General features: G+C 36.3%; 1 pseudogene across 1 annotated transcript; it reads left to right on the top strand.

Moving 5' to 3' along the window:
* Nucleotides 1-615: 615 nt before the first annotated feature.
* LOC149565308 (methyl jasmonate esterase 1 pseudogene) lies at nucleotides 616-12,838 on the top strand (annotated as a pseudogene). The gene is made up of 3 exons (XR_016361376.1): nucleotides 616-1,023; nucleotides 1,149-1,289; nucleotides 12,609-12,838. The product of XR_016361376.1 is annotated as a methyl jasmonate esterase 1 pseudogene (transcript).
* The last annotated feature ends 288 nt before the right edge of the window (nucleotides 12,839-13,126 follow it).

Genomic DNA, 13,126 nt, shown 5'->3' with positions numbered 1-13,126 from the left:
AATTTATATTGTATTAAATATGACATAGAAAATATATTATATCTATAATTTCTTATATTTAATATTACAAGCATATCATAATAAAAATAATTTTTAAATAAAATTAAAGAGAGACAAATTTTAATAAAAACGAAATCGTAATTGGTATGGGAAAATTACAACTTAATGATTTTACCAAGTCAAAATACTTTTGATAAAGAATTATCATAAAGTTCGTTGTTTTGGAGATGTTGGTTCCGCTAATAACGGCCACATTTTCGTCTATCATCATCCATGTATGATTTGCATTCAACGAGGATCCACCATTTAGCCGTCTTATGAAATGGAGAGCCAATTTAAAAAGGAAGATGTGGCATAAATCGTTCAAAGAAGTGAGAAACCACTCATAAAAAATCTGATATCCAAAGAAATTGTTTGATGCGGCTAAAGTCCAAACAAAACAGTATTTACACCAAAGGCATACCTATACTGAAGTTCTCGAACTTCAAAATTTATACTCGGGTGTAAATGGTTAAAAGTAATGGATAATGTGTCTGTCAAAGAGTAACCCTCATCATTCATTACCTAGCAATTGACCAATGTAGACTTTGATATGCAAGTGGCCAGTGAAGACGAAACTCTATTCACCATTGCAAATGGCATCGAAGATTTTTACAGATAAAAGCCCAAACTTTGTAAGAACTTAGAAGAAAGGAAAAAGTCCAAATATATAATTGCACATGGCACTGCAGTGATAAGAGCCTACGAAAGGCTAGGTGCAGATGTGTTTTGAGAATAATAGCAGCTAAAGTGATGGCATGTGATTCAAGAAGCTTCCACTTTGTGTTGGTTCATGGAGCCTGCTTTGGTGGGTGGTGTTGGTACAAAGTTGCAGACCTCCTTAAGAAAGATGGTCATACTGTCTCTTCCCTTGACATGGCCGGCCAAGGCATTGATCCCACTGATGCAGATCATATTTCCACAATAGATCAATACAATCAGTCTCTCACAGACTTCTTTGCTGATATGCCTTCCAACCATCAGGTGTGATATTGGTCAGTCTTTAGAAAAAAGTATCAAGAGATACTAATTTTGGAGACATAAAAAATAAGAGTTTTTGTTGTAAAATAGTTCGATATTAACAGGTAGCTTGACAAAAATTTGTGTAGGTGATACTCGTTGGTCATAGCACAGGTGGCTTCAATCTGACATACACCATGGAGTGCTTTCCACATAAAATTGTTGTTGTTGTTTTTGTTACTGCACTGATGGCCCTCAGCGGATCGACAGCCTTTGATAGTTTGAAAGGGGTTTATTTCTAAATCTTTTTGAACTTGCCAATGTTTTGTTTTTCATTAGATAAACAATATTTTAATCATAGATATGAATTAGAAGGGGATTTTGAAAGAACCCTATGTGAAATCGTGTACAACAAGACAAAGAAATACAAGATGAGATTAGAACTTACAAACAAAGAGAGACCTTTGAAAACACACACAAAAAAATTTCAACAACGGAACATCCATAACAACAATAATGAAGGATTGAATTCAAATCTCTCCAAAAAAAACTTTTTGTTGGAGTTAAAACCTGGCCCCTATGTAGAGCCCTCTTCCCTTTTTCCAAAGAAAACCTAAGATAAACCAAAGGACAAATCCTAAGCTCTATATCTGGACTCCTCTCATCCTCAATGGGAGACCCCTGCACATTCCCTATGGGAACCATGCATTCCACATGAGACCCACAACTATGGTGCCAAATTCCTTCCATGCATTCCTCATAAAAGAGAAATCTTTTAAACTCTAAAACTCTTTCAACATTCTGAATCTCTTACCAGATGGAATTATACTGCTAGTTTGAATATGGTGCTTCTTATTGTAATTCCAACTGCTTGGAGTTGGATTGTGGTGCTTCTTATTATAGGATTTAAACAACAGCAGCAACACAATAATTAAAATGATAATATTCAGAACAGGGGAGGCTCTGTTTTATTGCAGAGAAAAAAAAACTAACATTTTATTGTTGCATCATTCATATGTATATATCATTACATCTTACAACTATCATCTATAAAACTCTTCTATGAAACCTATGATGAAAATCACTACTTGTCACAATAGTTGAACTATTATTGACTGGTCCTTTATTACATGCAAAACTTTGTGAAACTTGCGGTAGAGATGGACTAACAGATTTATTGCTTGTAACAGCAAGTATTATTGAAATTCTAATGCAAAGTGAAATACGAAACAATCTACAAAAAACTAATTTAAATTGCCGCTAATTATGTGAATCCTTGGCTTGGACGGTGCATTAGAAATGGGATGGTGGAACTGACGGTTGCAAAAATGGTTGAACTAGTTGTTTGAAGAGAAGATCTCGGCATTAATCTTCATACTTCCCCTTGATGCTAAGAGGACTCACAATCTAATCTCTAAGTACCAAAACCTGATCTTTTGTAACTGCCTTTGTGAAGATGTCTAAGATTTTCTCCTTTGTGTTGATGTACTTCAACTCAACCACTTTATTTTGTACCAAATCTCTGATGAAATGTTGTTTCAGATCAAAGTGTTTGGTCCTGTTGTGATGAACTAGATTCTTGGCCAATTTAATGGCACTTATGTTGTCACAAAAAATCATAGTAGGCTAAACCTGTATCTCTCCAATTTCTTCAAGAAGCTTTCTAAGCCATAAAGCTTGTGTGCCAGTTGAAGTGACCACAACATATTCCACTTCTATAGAAGAGAGAGCAACCATACTTTGCTTCTTTGAACTCCATGTAATTAAACCAAAACCCAAAGAAAAACAATTACCAGATGTAGATTTTTGGTCATCCAAACAACCTCCCCAATCTGAATCACTAAAGCCAACAAGCTCAAACTTATTAGAAGAATAGTGAATGCCAAAATCTACCATGCTTTTCACATACCTCAAAATTATCTTGGCTGCCTTCATATGTTCCTCTGATGGATTTGTCATATACCTTGAAACCAATGAAACTGAATAAGCAATATCAGGCCTTGTGTGAGTTAAGAACATCAAACTCTCCACAATGCTCCTGTATGATGTCTCATCAATAATTTCAGCACCATCATCTCTACATAATGCAAATCCATGAGCAATTGGAGTGGAAAGAGGTTTACAATCAGCCATATCAAATTTCTTCAACATATCTTTTGCATATTTTTCTTGACAAATAAAAATGTCATCTTTACCTTGATAAATCTCCATGCCAAGAAAGTACTTCATGAGACCTAAATATTTCATCTCAAACTCATTCATATAGCAACTTTAAATTCATCTTTCATCTTTGAACTACTACCCATATATAACAAATCATCAACATACAAACTCACAATGAGAATATCTTTATCTTCTTGTTTATAGTAAAGGGTAGGTTCACTCTTACTTCTTTGAAAGCCATTTTGCTGAAAATATCCATCAATTCTTGCATACCATGCACGTGGTGCTTGCTTGAGGCCATACAAAGCCCTCTTCAACTTGTAGACATAATCTTCTTTTCCTTGAATCTCAAAACCTTGTGGCTGTCCCACATATACCTCTTCTTCTAAGTACCCATTCAAGAAGGCACTTTTCACATCCATGTGATGAATACTCCATTTCTTTTGAGCTGCAAGAGAGATTAGCATCCTAATAGCTTCTTGTCTTGCTACTGGTGCAAAAGTTTCTTCATAATCAATGCCATACCTTTGAGTGAAAACTTTAGCAACCAATCTTGCTTTGTGTCTTTCAACACTCCCATCACTATTATACTTGGTCTTATAGACCCATTTTGTGCCAATCTTCTTCTTCTTATGTGGAAGATCTACAAGCTCCCATGTTTCATTCCTATCAATGGAATCCATCTCTTCATTCATTGCTTGCATCCAAACCTCATTAGCAGATGCATCTTCAAAACATGATGGCTCAAAATCAGCTTTAGCAAGTAATGCAAAATTTACTGTCTCACCTATTAGATCTTCTTCATGTTCTTGATTTTGACATCTCTCATAGATATCACTCAATCTTCTTACCTTCCTTGGAGGACTTGAGGATGGACTTGCTCTTGGGATTGGTGAGGGGTTTCTTGGTGGGCTTGGTGCTCTTGAAATAGAACCATTAGCTGGCTGCTCATTATCATTATCAGCAATATCATCATTATCCAAAACTAATTTTGGCTTTCCAACATGTTGTTTTTGATGACCGTAAACTCCCCCTTCATCACAAATCACATCTCTTGAAACAACAATCTTATTAGTAATAGGATTGAATAATCTACAAGCTTTGCTTTCCTCACTATAGCCCACAAAAATACATGATTCACTTTTAGCATCTAGCTTTTGCCTATTTTGATCAGGGATGCGAATATAAGCCAAACAACCAAAAACTTTAAAATGATTTACGTTAGGCTTTTTCTCATACCATGATTCATATGGAGTCATCTTGTGTAGGGCACTTGTAGGACTCCTATTGAGAATATATACGGTTGTAGTGAAATGTCCCTTTACTGATTTTATATGATATTTCAAGCCTCTAATCAGATCTTTAAGATCAAACAACCAATATTTCAAAGATCCACCAATTTCTCAACAAAGCCCAAATCGGGTATGTCGGAAATAGTGCCAAAAACTTTATAGCTTCACATATTATTAATAAATCTAAAAGTGGAAATTTTTTATAGAAATTTCAGTAGCATAACAGCCTAAAAAATGACATTTCCATATCTATATAAAATTTACACAACAGCTCCCAAACGGAGGACAAAAACAATGCTCATCGAGCTCCCGAACATAACACAAAATAGCCGAAAACACCATAAAAGCACTGATAATCTATCATAGAAGTATAATCATGACAAAATAAATATATTCAGCTCCATTTTAACATATAAATGTCTGATATACAGCAGCAACTTAAACTGATATGAAATACTCAACTGAAAACACCAAACTCTTACAAAAAACACACCCGAAAACCCACAAATCTGCATTGTTCAGCACAAAGGCAAACTCTGCATGAGCATGCACATAGAATGGCTTTGAACTCCCATCCTTAGCATTCCTAGAAACCTGAAAACTCCCATTCTTGGGTCTCCTTCTCCACAGGTTTTGCAGCCTCTGAAGAATAACAAAGAAATGAGCAAAAATCAAGTTCTGGAATGAGCCCAGAATGCCTCCAAACCCCTTAAAAGAGAGCATAACCCTAACTCACGTCCAAGAGGGGTTAATAAAACATATTTTAATTATAATTTTCATCTATTAGTCCATTAGCTTTCAAATATTATCCCCTTTTTTCCAAAACTTCAACTTTTTGGGCCTGCCTGCCTTAGTAAAGATTATTATTTTTAATTATTTGAAAAGGGGACATGACAAGTCCTCCCCTTCCAAATATTTTTTTTCCTCAAGCAATGGTTGAACAATAAACCAATCAATCCACCTGGATCCCAAATGTAGTAATGAACTATACTATTGTCAATTAACATAGGCTCCTACAATACCTCTGCAATATAACCAAGAGGAATCCATAATCAAACTGACAATTACTGCTCAACCAAACTCCAAAGTCACAACTTCCACAGTCAGAAACCCATGAGACACAAACTCTTAGAACATCAAAACCCAAGTAAAGTGGACAAATCAAACTGCCAACATAGTAAATACCATCAACACATCCCACTAGCCTATACGGAATGTACAATCCAACTTTGCAACAATGGTGAATGCTCCTGAATGGAACTATACCAAGTATGGAGAATCCACACACTGTACAACTCCTATAGTCAACACAACTTTTCAAATCACTGGTCACTATCTCATAACCATAACTCCCATGCACCCCTGATGGTGAAAATCCATCACAAGATAAACAGCAAGAAATGGAACCCAAACCAAATTTGCCTGCCATCAACTCCTCAACACAAGGATCAAATGCTAACTGATGTACATACCCTGCAATATAATGTTGATAAAAAAACCAACCTCAGTCAACAGCTCACCATGAACAAGTGATACAACCCACTATGACTGATCACCAGCTAAGTCATGAGATGTCATAGCCAAAGGAGTAGAATCAACAACAACACCCACTGAAGCATCACTCCAAAACTCCTGCTCTAAGTCATGTATTATCAAGCTGTCAACTGCAAAACCTATCGCCATGTCATGCCCATCACAACTCTCATCCTGAGGCGTCAAACTATCCCATAATTGATGATAAGCACTAGGAACCAAAATACATCTCCGTATCATCATCTCATCAACATGGTCATCAAAGGTGAATTGATGAGCATACCTCACAATGTAATGTTGATAGAATGTGCCAATCTCAATTAGTGGCTCAGACTACAATCCAGATGTAACTAACTGCAATCGATCACTAACCAAGTTGGAACTGACTACTACCTCTGAAGACATCGCCAAGGGAGTAGTATTACTAGAAGGAACCATGCCAACTATAAGCTCATCAACATCACGCATGGTCTTTAATACAAGATCTCTAATTTTTGTGCCATTAGTACTAGAGGTCACCACCATGTTAGGCATACCACAACAATCTGCTGCAGGACCCAACTCAACTGAACTTGACTTTAGTGGGGATGAACCCAATATGCTAATGTTAGTATCAAGGATGGATGAATCTCTGTCTCCACTGTCTTTGGAAATCTCGACCATGGACATCCTCAAATCACCAAACACCACAACTTGTGACTGTACAAAATCTGGTAAAGACTGTAGTTGCTCTAACTCCATGGTCACCTTAGCCAAATGAAACTGTGACTCCTTGAAAGCCAACTGTGTACTCTCAAGAATCTCAGAAGTCACCTCAAGTTGTTGAGTAAGCTCACTCACCTCATCTTCCTTGGCCAACAATGCATCGTATGCTGTACTACCCCACTCCATAAGATAATCTCTATAGGCTACCAACTGCATATAATCCTATCTCAAAATCTAGAAAGCCTCCCATAAAGAGTGGAACTCTGTTAAGGAAAGATAATTGCCTCCCTACTCATCACTAGTAGGAGAACCCCATCCATAAATTGCTAACAATTGACGAACAACATCGAAATGCTAGCAAGCGATAGCAATGTCTCACTCACTCTCAATTGATTAGACACATGATGGCACTGGCTAGAGTGTCTCCTACAAACCTCCTCTGATGCACTGTCTAAAGGAGTATCCTCAAAGTTACTAGTCTCTAAAGTATTACCATCCATATCCTGTGAATCAACTCCAAAGCTCATATCAACATACGGAGTATCAAAAACTATAGCACTGCTATCCAACTCCTTTGTACCAAAAGAAACTACCAAGGAAACTCGGTCTTCAAAACTACCCATTGCATCCTCATGGATGTCATCAATGCCAATATGATCCTGAGACTCATCTGGACACACTGCCAAATATGAAAGATCATCAACACATTCTAGCAAAAATGGTCGACTGGATATATGAACAAAACCCAACACCGGTGTATAAAAACTAATATCAACATCAGATAAGCTCCTGGCACAAGAAAAGACAACACTGTGCAATCTACTAATCAAATCCATGATAGCAGCCAAACAATCACTACTACCAAAAAGTGTTAAAGATTTCCAGACGACTGAATCCCAAATGCCAATATAACAATCTCAAGTCCATATCCGTAAACTATAATCAGTTGGTAACTCAAGCAAACTCCTCACCTGAGTAATATGACCAATGCCAACTAATTCCACATACCTGTCTGACATTGTCCCTATATCCTGGATGTGAATGCAAGATGAACTCGCAACATTATCAATGACCACATATGATCTACCGTTTGTAGAAAGCTGAGTATCAGGAGTGCAAGATGAAACTAAACTCAATTCCATGCCATGCTTATCCCCATGTCTCTCCTAGTCTTGTAATGCCAATGGAGTATTCACCAAAGAAGCTTGAGTGTCCTCAAGCTCATGAGAAAACCTGTCAACTTCCTCCTCCTTCCTCCTCAAGGCATCTGAATAGTCTCCAACAAGGCTAAGAAGATGGTCACAATCTGATAGAAGATGTAAATAACTCAACTTCATCATTCCCATTCCTTCCCTAATTGCGTCTAAGTCAACACAAGAAGACTTTTCCTGAACTCCCTTATGTCTACCCTGTAACTGAAACATTCAAATGTGATCCTCTATCATATCTCGCATCCTGTCATGATGAGATAATGAAGTCACAATACTATCTTTGTTCACCTTCAGCTGGCTGGACAAATCATGTGAAGTGCTACCTACCTCAACCTCATGTGATGAAGCATCTAACTGTGCCTGGTACTCTTTCTCAGCAAATTCATGAATGCTCAATGTCTGCTCATCTCTACCAGGTATCTCACCATCATGCACAACAACATCCTCATAATCATCATCTAAACCCACTACCTCCTATGGCAGAGTAGAATCTGAGACCTCTGCTTGGCTATAAGCTAGTTTCTCAAACTCCTCATGCAAGTTCTTGGTAATTGTGTCATTTGCCCTATGAGAAAATCTGCCAAATAGAAATCCAGTCAACTTATCCACCTTAGCTAGGTCGGACAACATGGCATTCATCATATGGTGGTGCTCAACCAACTGTTCAGACATGTCATGGCTTATTTTCCTAAGTTTATCTCGAATGTCTAAATAACCATCCTTTCTACTATTCTGACTCTGGATATCAATTGTCCAAGATCGTTTCCTCTGAGACTCTGTACTATACCTGTCCATTCTAGATAAAGTAGAGTGTAACCCCAATAGGTTATAACTTCTTCAAACACCAAGAACTAACATGCAAATGATTAGAAGTAGCATGCAACTATAGATTTTGACATGCAGCTGATTAGAAGCAACATACAACCACCAAATTCACCAAGAACTAACATGCAAATGATTAGAAGTAGCATGCAACCATAAATTTTGACATGTAGCTGATTAGAAGCAACATCCAACCATAAATTATAAAATGCAAGATTTGGGTAGTTGTCAAAACTAACATGCCAACTTCTACAAACCCTCAAGCTAGCAAGATCATAGCTTTGATACCACTGAAATGTCCCTTTACTGATTTTATATGATATTTCAAGCCTCTAATCAGATCTTTAAGATCAAACAACCAATATTTCAAAGATCCACCAATTTCTCAATAAACCCCAAATCAGATATGTCGAAAATAGTGCCAAAAACTTCACAGCTTCACATATTATTAATAAATCTAAAAGTGGACATTTTTTATAGAAATTTCAGCAGCATAATAGCCTAAAAAATGACATTTCCATATCTCTATAACATTTACACAATAGCTCCCAAACGGAGGACAAAAACAATGCTCATCGAGCTCCCGAAAACACCACAAAAGCACTGATAATCTATCATAGAAGTATAATCATGACCAAACACATATATTCAGCTCTATTTTAATATCTAAATGTTTGATATACAGCAGCAACCCAAACTGATATGAAATACTCAACTGAAAACACCAAACTCTTACAAAAAAACACCTGAAAACCCACAAATCTGCACTGTTCAGCACAAAGGCAAACTCTGCATGAGCATGCACATGGAATGGCTTTGAACTCCCATCCTTAGCCTTCTTGAAAACTTGCAAAATCCCATTCTTGGGTCTCCTTCTCCATAGGTTTTGTAGCCTCTGAAGAATAACAAAGAAATGAGCAAAAATCAAGTTCTGGAATGAGCCCAGAATGCCTCCAAACCCCTTAAAAGAGGGCATAACCCTAACTCACATCCAAGAGGTATTAATAATACATATTTTAATAATAATTTTCATTTATTAGTCCATTAGCTTCCAAAGATTATCCCCTTTTTTCTGAAACTTCACCTTTTTGGGCCTGCCTGCCTTAGTAAAGATTATTATTTTTAATTATTTGAAAAGGGGACATGACATGTAGCAACTGAATCAGCCCAATAAGAATTGTTCAAACCCTTGGTTTATAACATGCTCCTTGCCATTTCTACCATAGTATAGTTCTTCCTTTCAACCACTCCATTCTATTGGGGTGTGTATGCAGTTGTGAGTTGTCTTTTGATGTCATTCATCTCACAAAAATTTTGAAAATCGTTTGAACAAAACTCTCCTCCTTGATCTGTTCTCAAACATCTGATTGTGTTCCCTTTCTCATTCTCTACACAAGCTTTAAACCTCTTGAATGTATCAAAGGCTTCATCCTTAGTCTTCAAAAAATATACCCAACACATGCATGAGTAATCATCAATAAAAATAATGAAATATGATGACTTACCCAAGCTTTGTGTTTGCATTGGACCACAAATATCTAAATGAATAAGCTGAAGTGGGTATTGGGCCCTCCATGCATTGCCTTTTGGAAATGATTCCCTTGAATGTTTCCCTTTTGAAAACCCTTCACAAATATGTTTATGCTCTTCAACCTTAGGCAATCCAAGAACTAATGCATTTGATGTTAGATTCTTCAAACTATTGAAATTCAAATGGCCATACCTGAGATGCCACAACCAACTTTTATCTTCATAATCCATATTGACAAGTTGATTATCATTTTGACCACACTTCAAAGGAAACATCCTATTCTTTGTCATAGGAACAACTGTAATCACTTCTTCTTTTTTTATTCTTATCATAGATAGTACAGTGCATGTTCTCAAATACTACTCTATAATTCTTCTCACATAGCTGCCCAACACTCAATAAATTATGCTTCAACTTGGGAGTATAATAAATATCTTGAACACTTTTCATACCTTCCTTTTTCTGAACATCCATGGCTCCTTTGGCCACAACATCCATAGTATTGTTATTACCAAGAGTAATATTGCATTTGTAACTATCATCAAGCTTTGAAAATATTTCTCTGCTACCAGACATATGGTTAGAGCATCCAGAATCCAAATACCAAACATCATTCACATTACTTTCACCTTTCCTATAACACAAAAATAAATTACCCGAGGAAGGATCCTCATCTTGTTGGGCATAATTTGCATTATTGTTACTTGATTTTAGTCTACACTCTCTCTCAAAATGTCCATACTTATTGCAATGATAGCATTGGATGTTCCTTTTATCAAATCTGCCTCTACCTCTTCCTCCTTGAGCACCTCCTCTTCCTCTAAATCCTCTTGAAAAATTCTGATTTTGGCCCCTTCCCAAGCCTTTGTTGTTGTTACTACTGCTGCTAGCACCATCGTTCTTTGAAATTTGCAATTGGGAAGCAAAAGCCTTCTCATTAACACTGGTAGATGTGTCCCTTATTCTATCCTCATGTGATATAAGAGATCCAACCAATTCATCATACTCCATGGTAGCTAAATTTTTTCTTTCTTCTATGACAATTGCTACAGTATTCCATCTTGGGGTTAGAGATCTCAATACCTTTTGTATTATTTGCTCTTGAGCAATAGATTCACCCAAAGTGGCCATTTTATGAGTCACATCTTTCACTCTCACACAAAAATCTCCCACACTCTCTATCTCCTTCATCTTCAAGTTCTCATATTCTCTTTTCAAGGTTTATAGCTTCACAACCTTGATCTGTTCATTGCCATGGTAAGCATCTTTTAGAGTCTTCCAGGCCTCTTTTGCTATCTGTGCATCAGCAATTCGAGGAAACAAGCTCTTATCAAGAGCCATCTGAATGTGAAACAATGCCATTGCATACTTCTTCTTAGCTTCTTTCTTCAATCTCCTATCATTAGGTTGGAGAGTATTCCAATCTGCAAGCTCTTCATATCCAAATTCAACGATCTCCCAATAATATTTCCCAATCAAAAAAGTCTTCATCTTGATTGACCAATATTGGTAATCAACTCCATCAAACTCTAGGATTTGCAAATTGTTTGCCATGCTCTTATTTTCCAAACACCTTCAGCTCTGATACCAAATGTAGGATTTAAACAACAGTAGCAACACAATAATTAAAATGATAATATTCAAAACAGGGGAGGCTCTGTTTTACTGCAGAGAAAAAAAAACTAACGTTTTATTGTTGCATCATTCATATGTATATATCATTACATCTTACAACTATCATCTATAAAACTCTTCTATGAAACCTATGATGAAAATCATTGCTTGTCACAACAGTTGAATTGTTATTGATTGGTCCTTTATTACGTGCAAAACTTTGTGAAACCTATGGTAGAGATGGACTAATAGATTTATTGCTTGTAATAGCAAGTATTATTGAAATTCTAATGCAAAGTGAAATACGAAAAAATCTACAGAAAACTAATTTAAATTGCCACTAATTATGTGAATCATTGGCTTGGACGGTGCATTAGAAATGGGATGGTGGACTTGACAGTTGCAAAAATGGTTGAACTAGTTGTTTGAAGAGAAGATCTCGGCATCAATCTTCACTTATTGATATCTTGGTACAAATGAGAGAAGTGAAACCTACAAGAATTCACTTTGGATTCTCTACTGTAAACCTCAAATTTAGCACACAATTTATGCCATTTGACATCTTAAATAATTATCCAAGAAAAATAAAGCAAACACTAACCATTTCTATAGATAAAAATGGACCAATTAAAAAGATAGTTCTTATATTCTTTTTAGCATACCGTTTATATTTAAAACCTATCTTACTTTCAATTTTAGTTTTTATATTTCTAATTTTATTTTATTTTACATCTATAGATTTCGTCTGGTCTTGGAAAATTTGGAGACTCCACATATTCCTTTGCGAGTGGAGAAGGGAAAAAACCCGCATCCTTAAAGTTTAGCAAACAATTTTTACAAGAATTTTTATTACAAAACACACCCTCTTCGGTAAACCATTGAAATCAAACTACTCCTTGGCTCAAGTGTGTAATACACTTAATTGCTTGATTGACTGGTTGGTATCATGAAATTGATGCAGGATATTTGTTTGACTAATTCTCTCCTCAAAAGATCTTTGTGCTAGGAGGGAGTTGTTTCCTACATGAAGGAAAACTATGGACGAGTTCGACGAGCTTACATTGTAGCCAAAGAAGATAAATTGTTTCCAAAGAAATTTTAGAGAAAAATGATTGAAGAGAATCCTCCAAAAATGGTATACGAGATAGAAGGATTGGATCACTCTCCTTTCTTTTGTAAGCCTGATGGACTTGCTCACAAACTCCTACAAATTGCCAATAGATGCGTATGTAACTAATGGTGAGATTGAAATGTTA

Source organism: Cupressus sempervirens, chromosome 3 (genome assembly GCF_028749045.1).
Source record: "Cupressus sempervirens isolate cs-2001-9-10 chromosome 3, ASM2874904v1, whole genome shotgun sequence".
In the NCBI taxonomy this organism is placed as follows: domain Eukaryota; kingdom Viridiplantae; phylum Streptophyta; class Pinopsida; order Cupressales; family Cupressaceae; genus Cupressus; species Cupressus sempervirens.
This window is presented reverse-complemented; position numbering and strand designations above follow the sequence as displayed.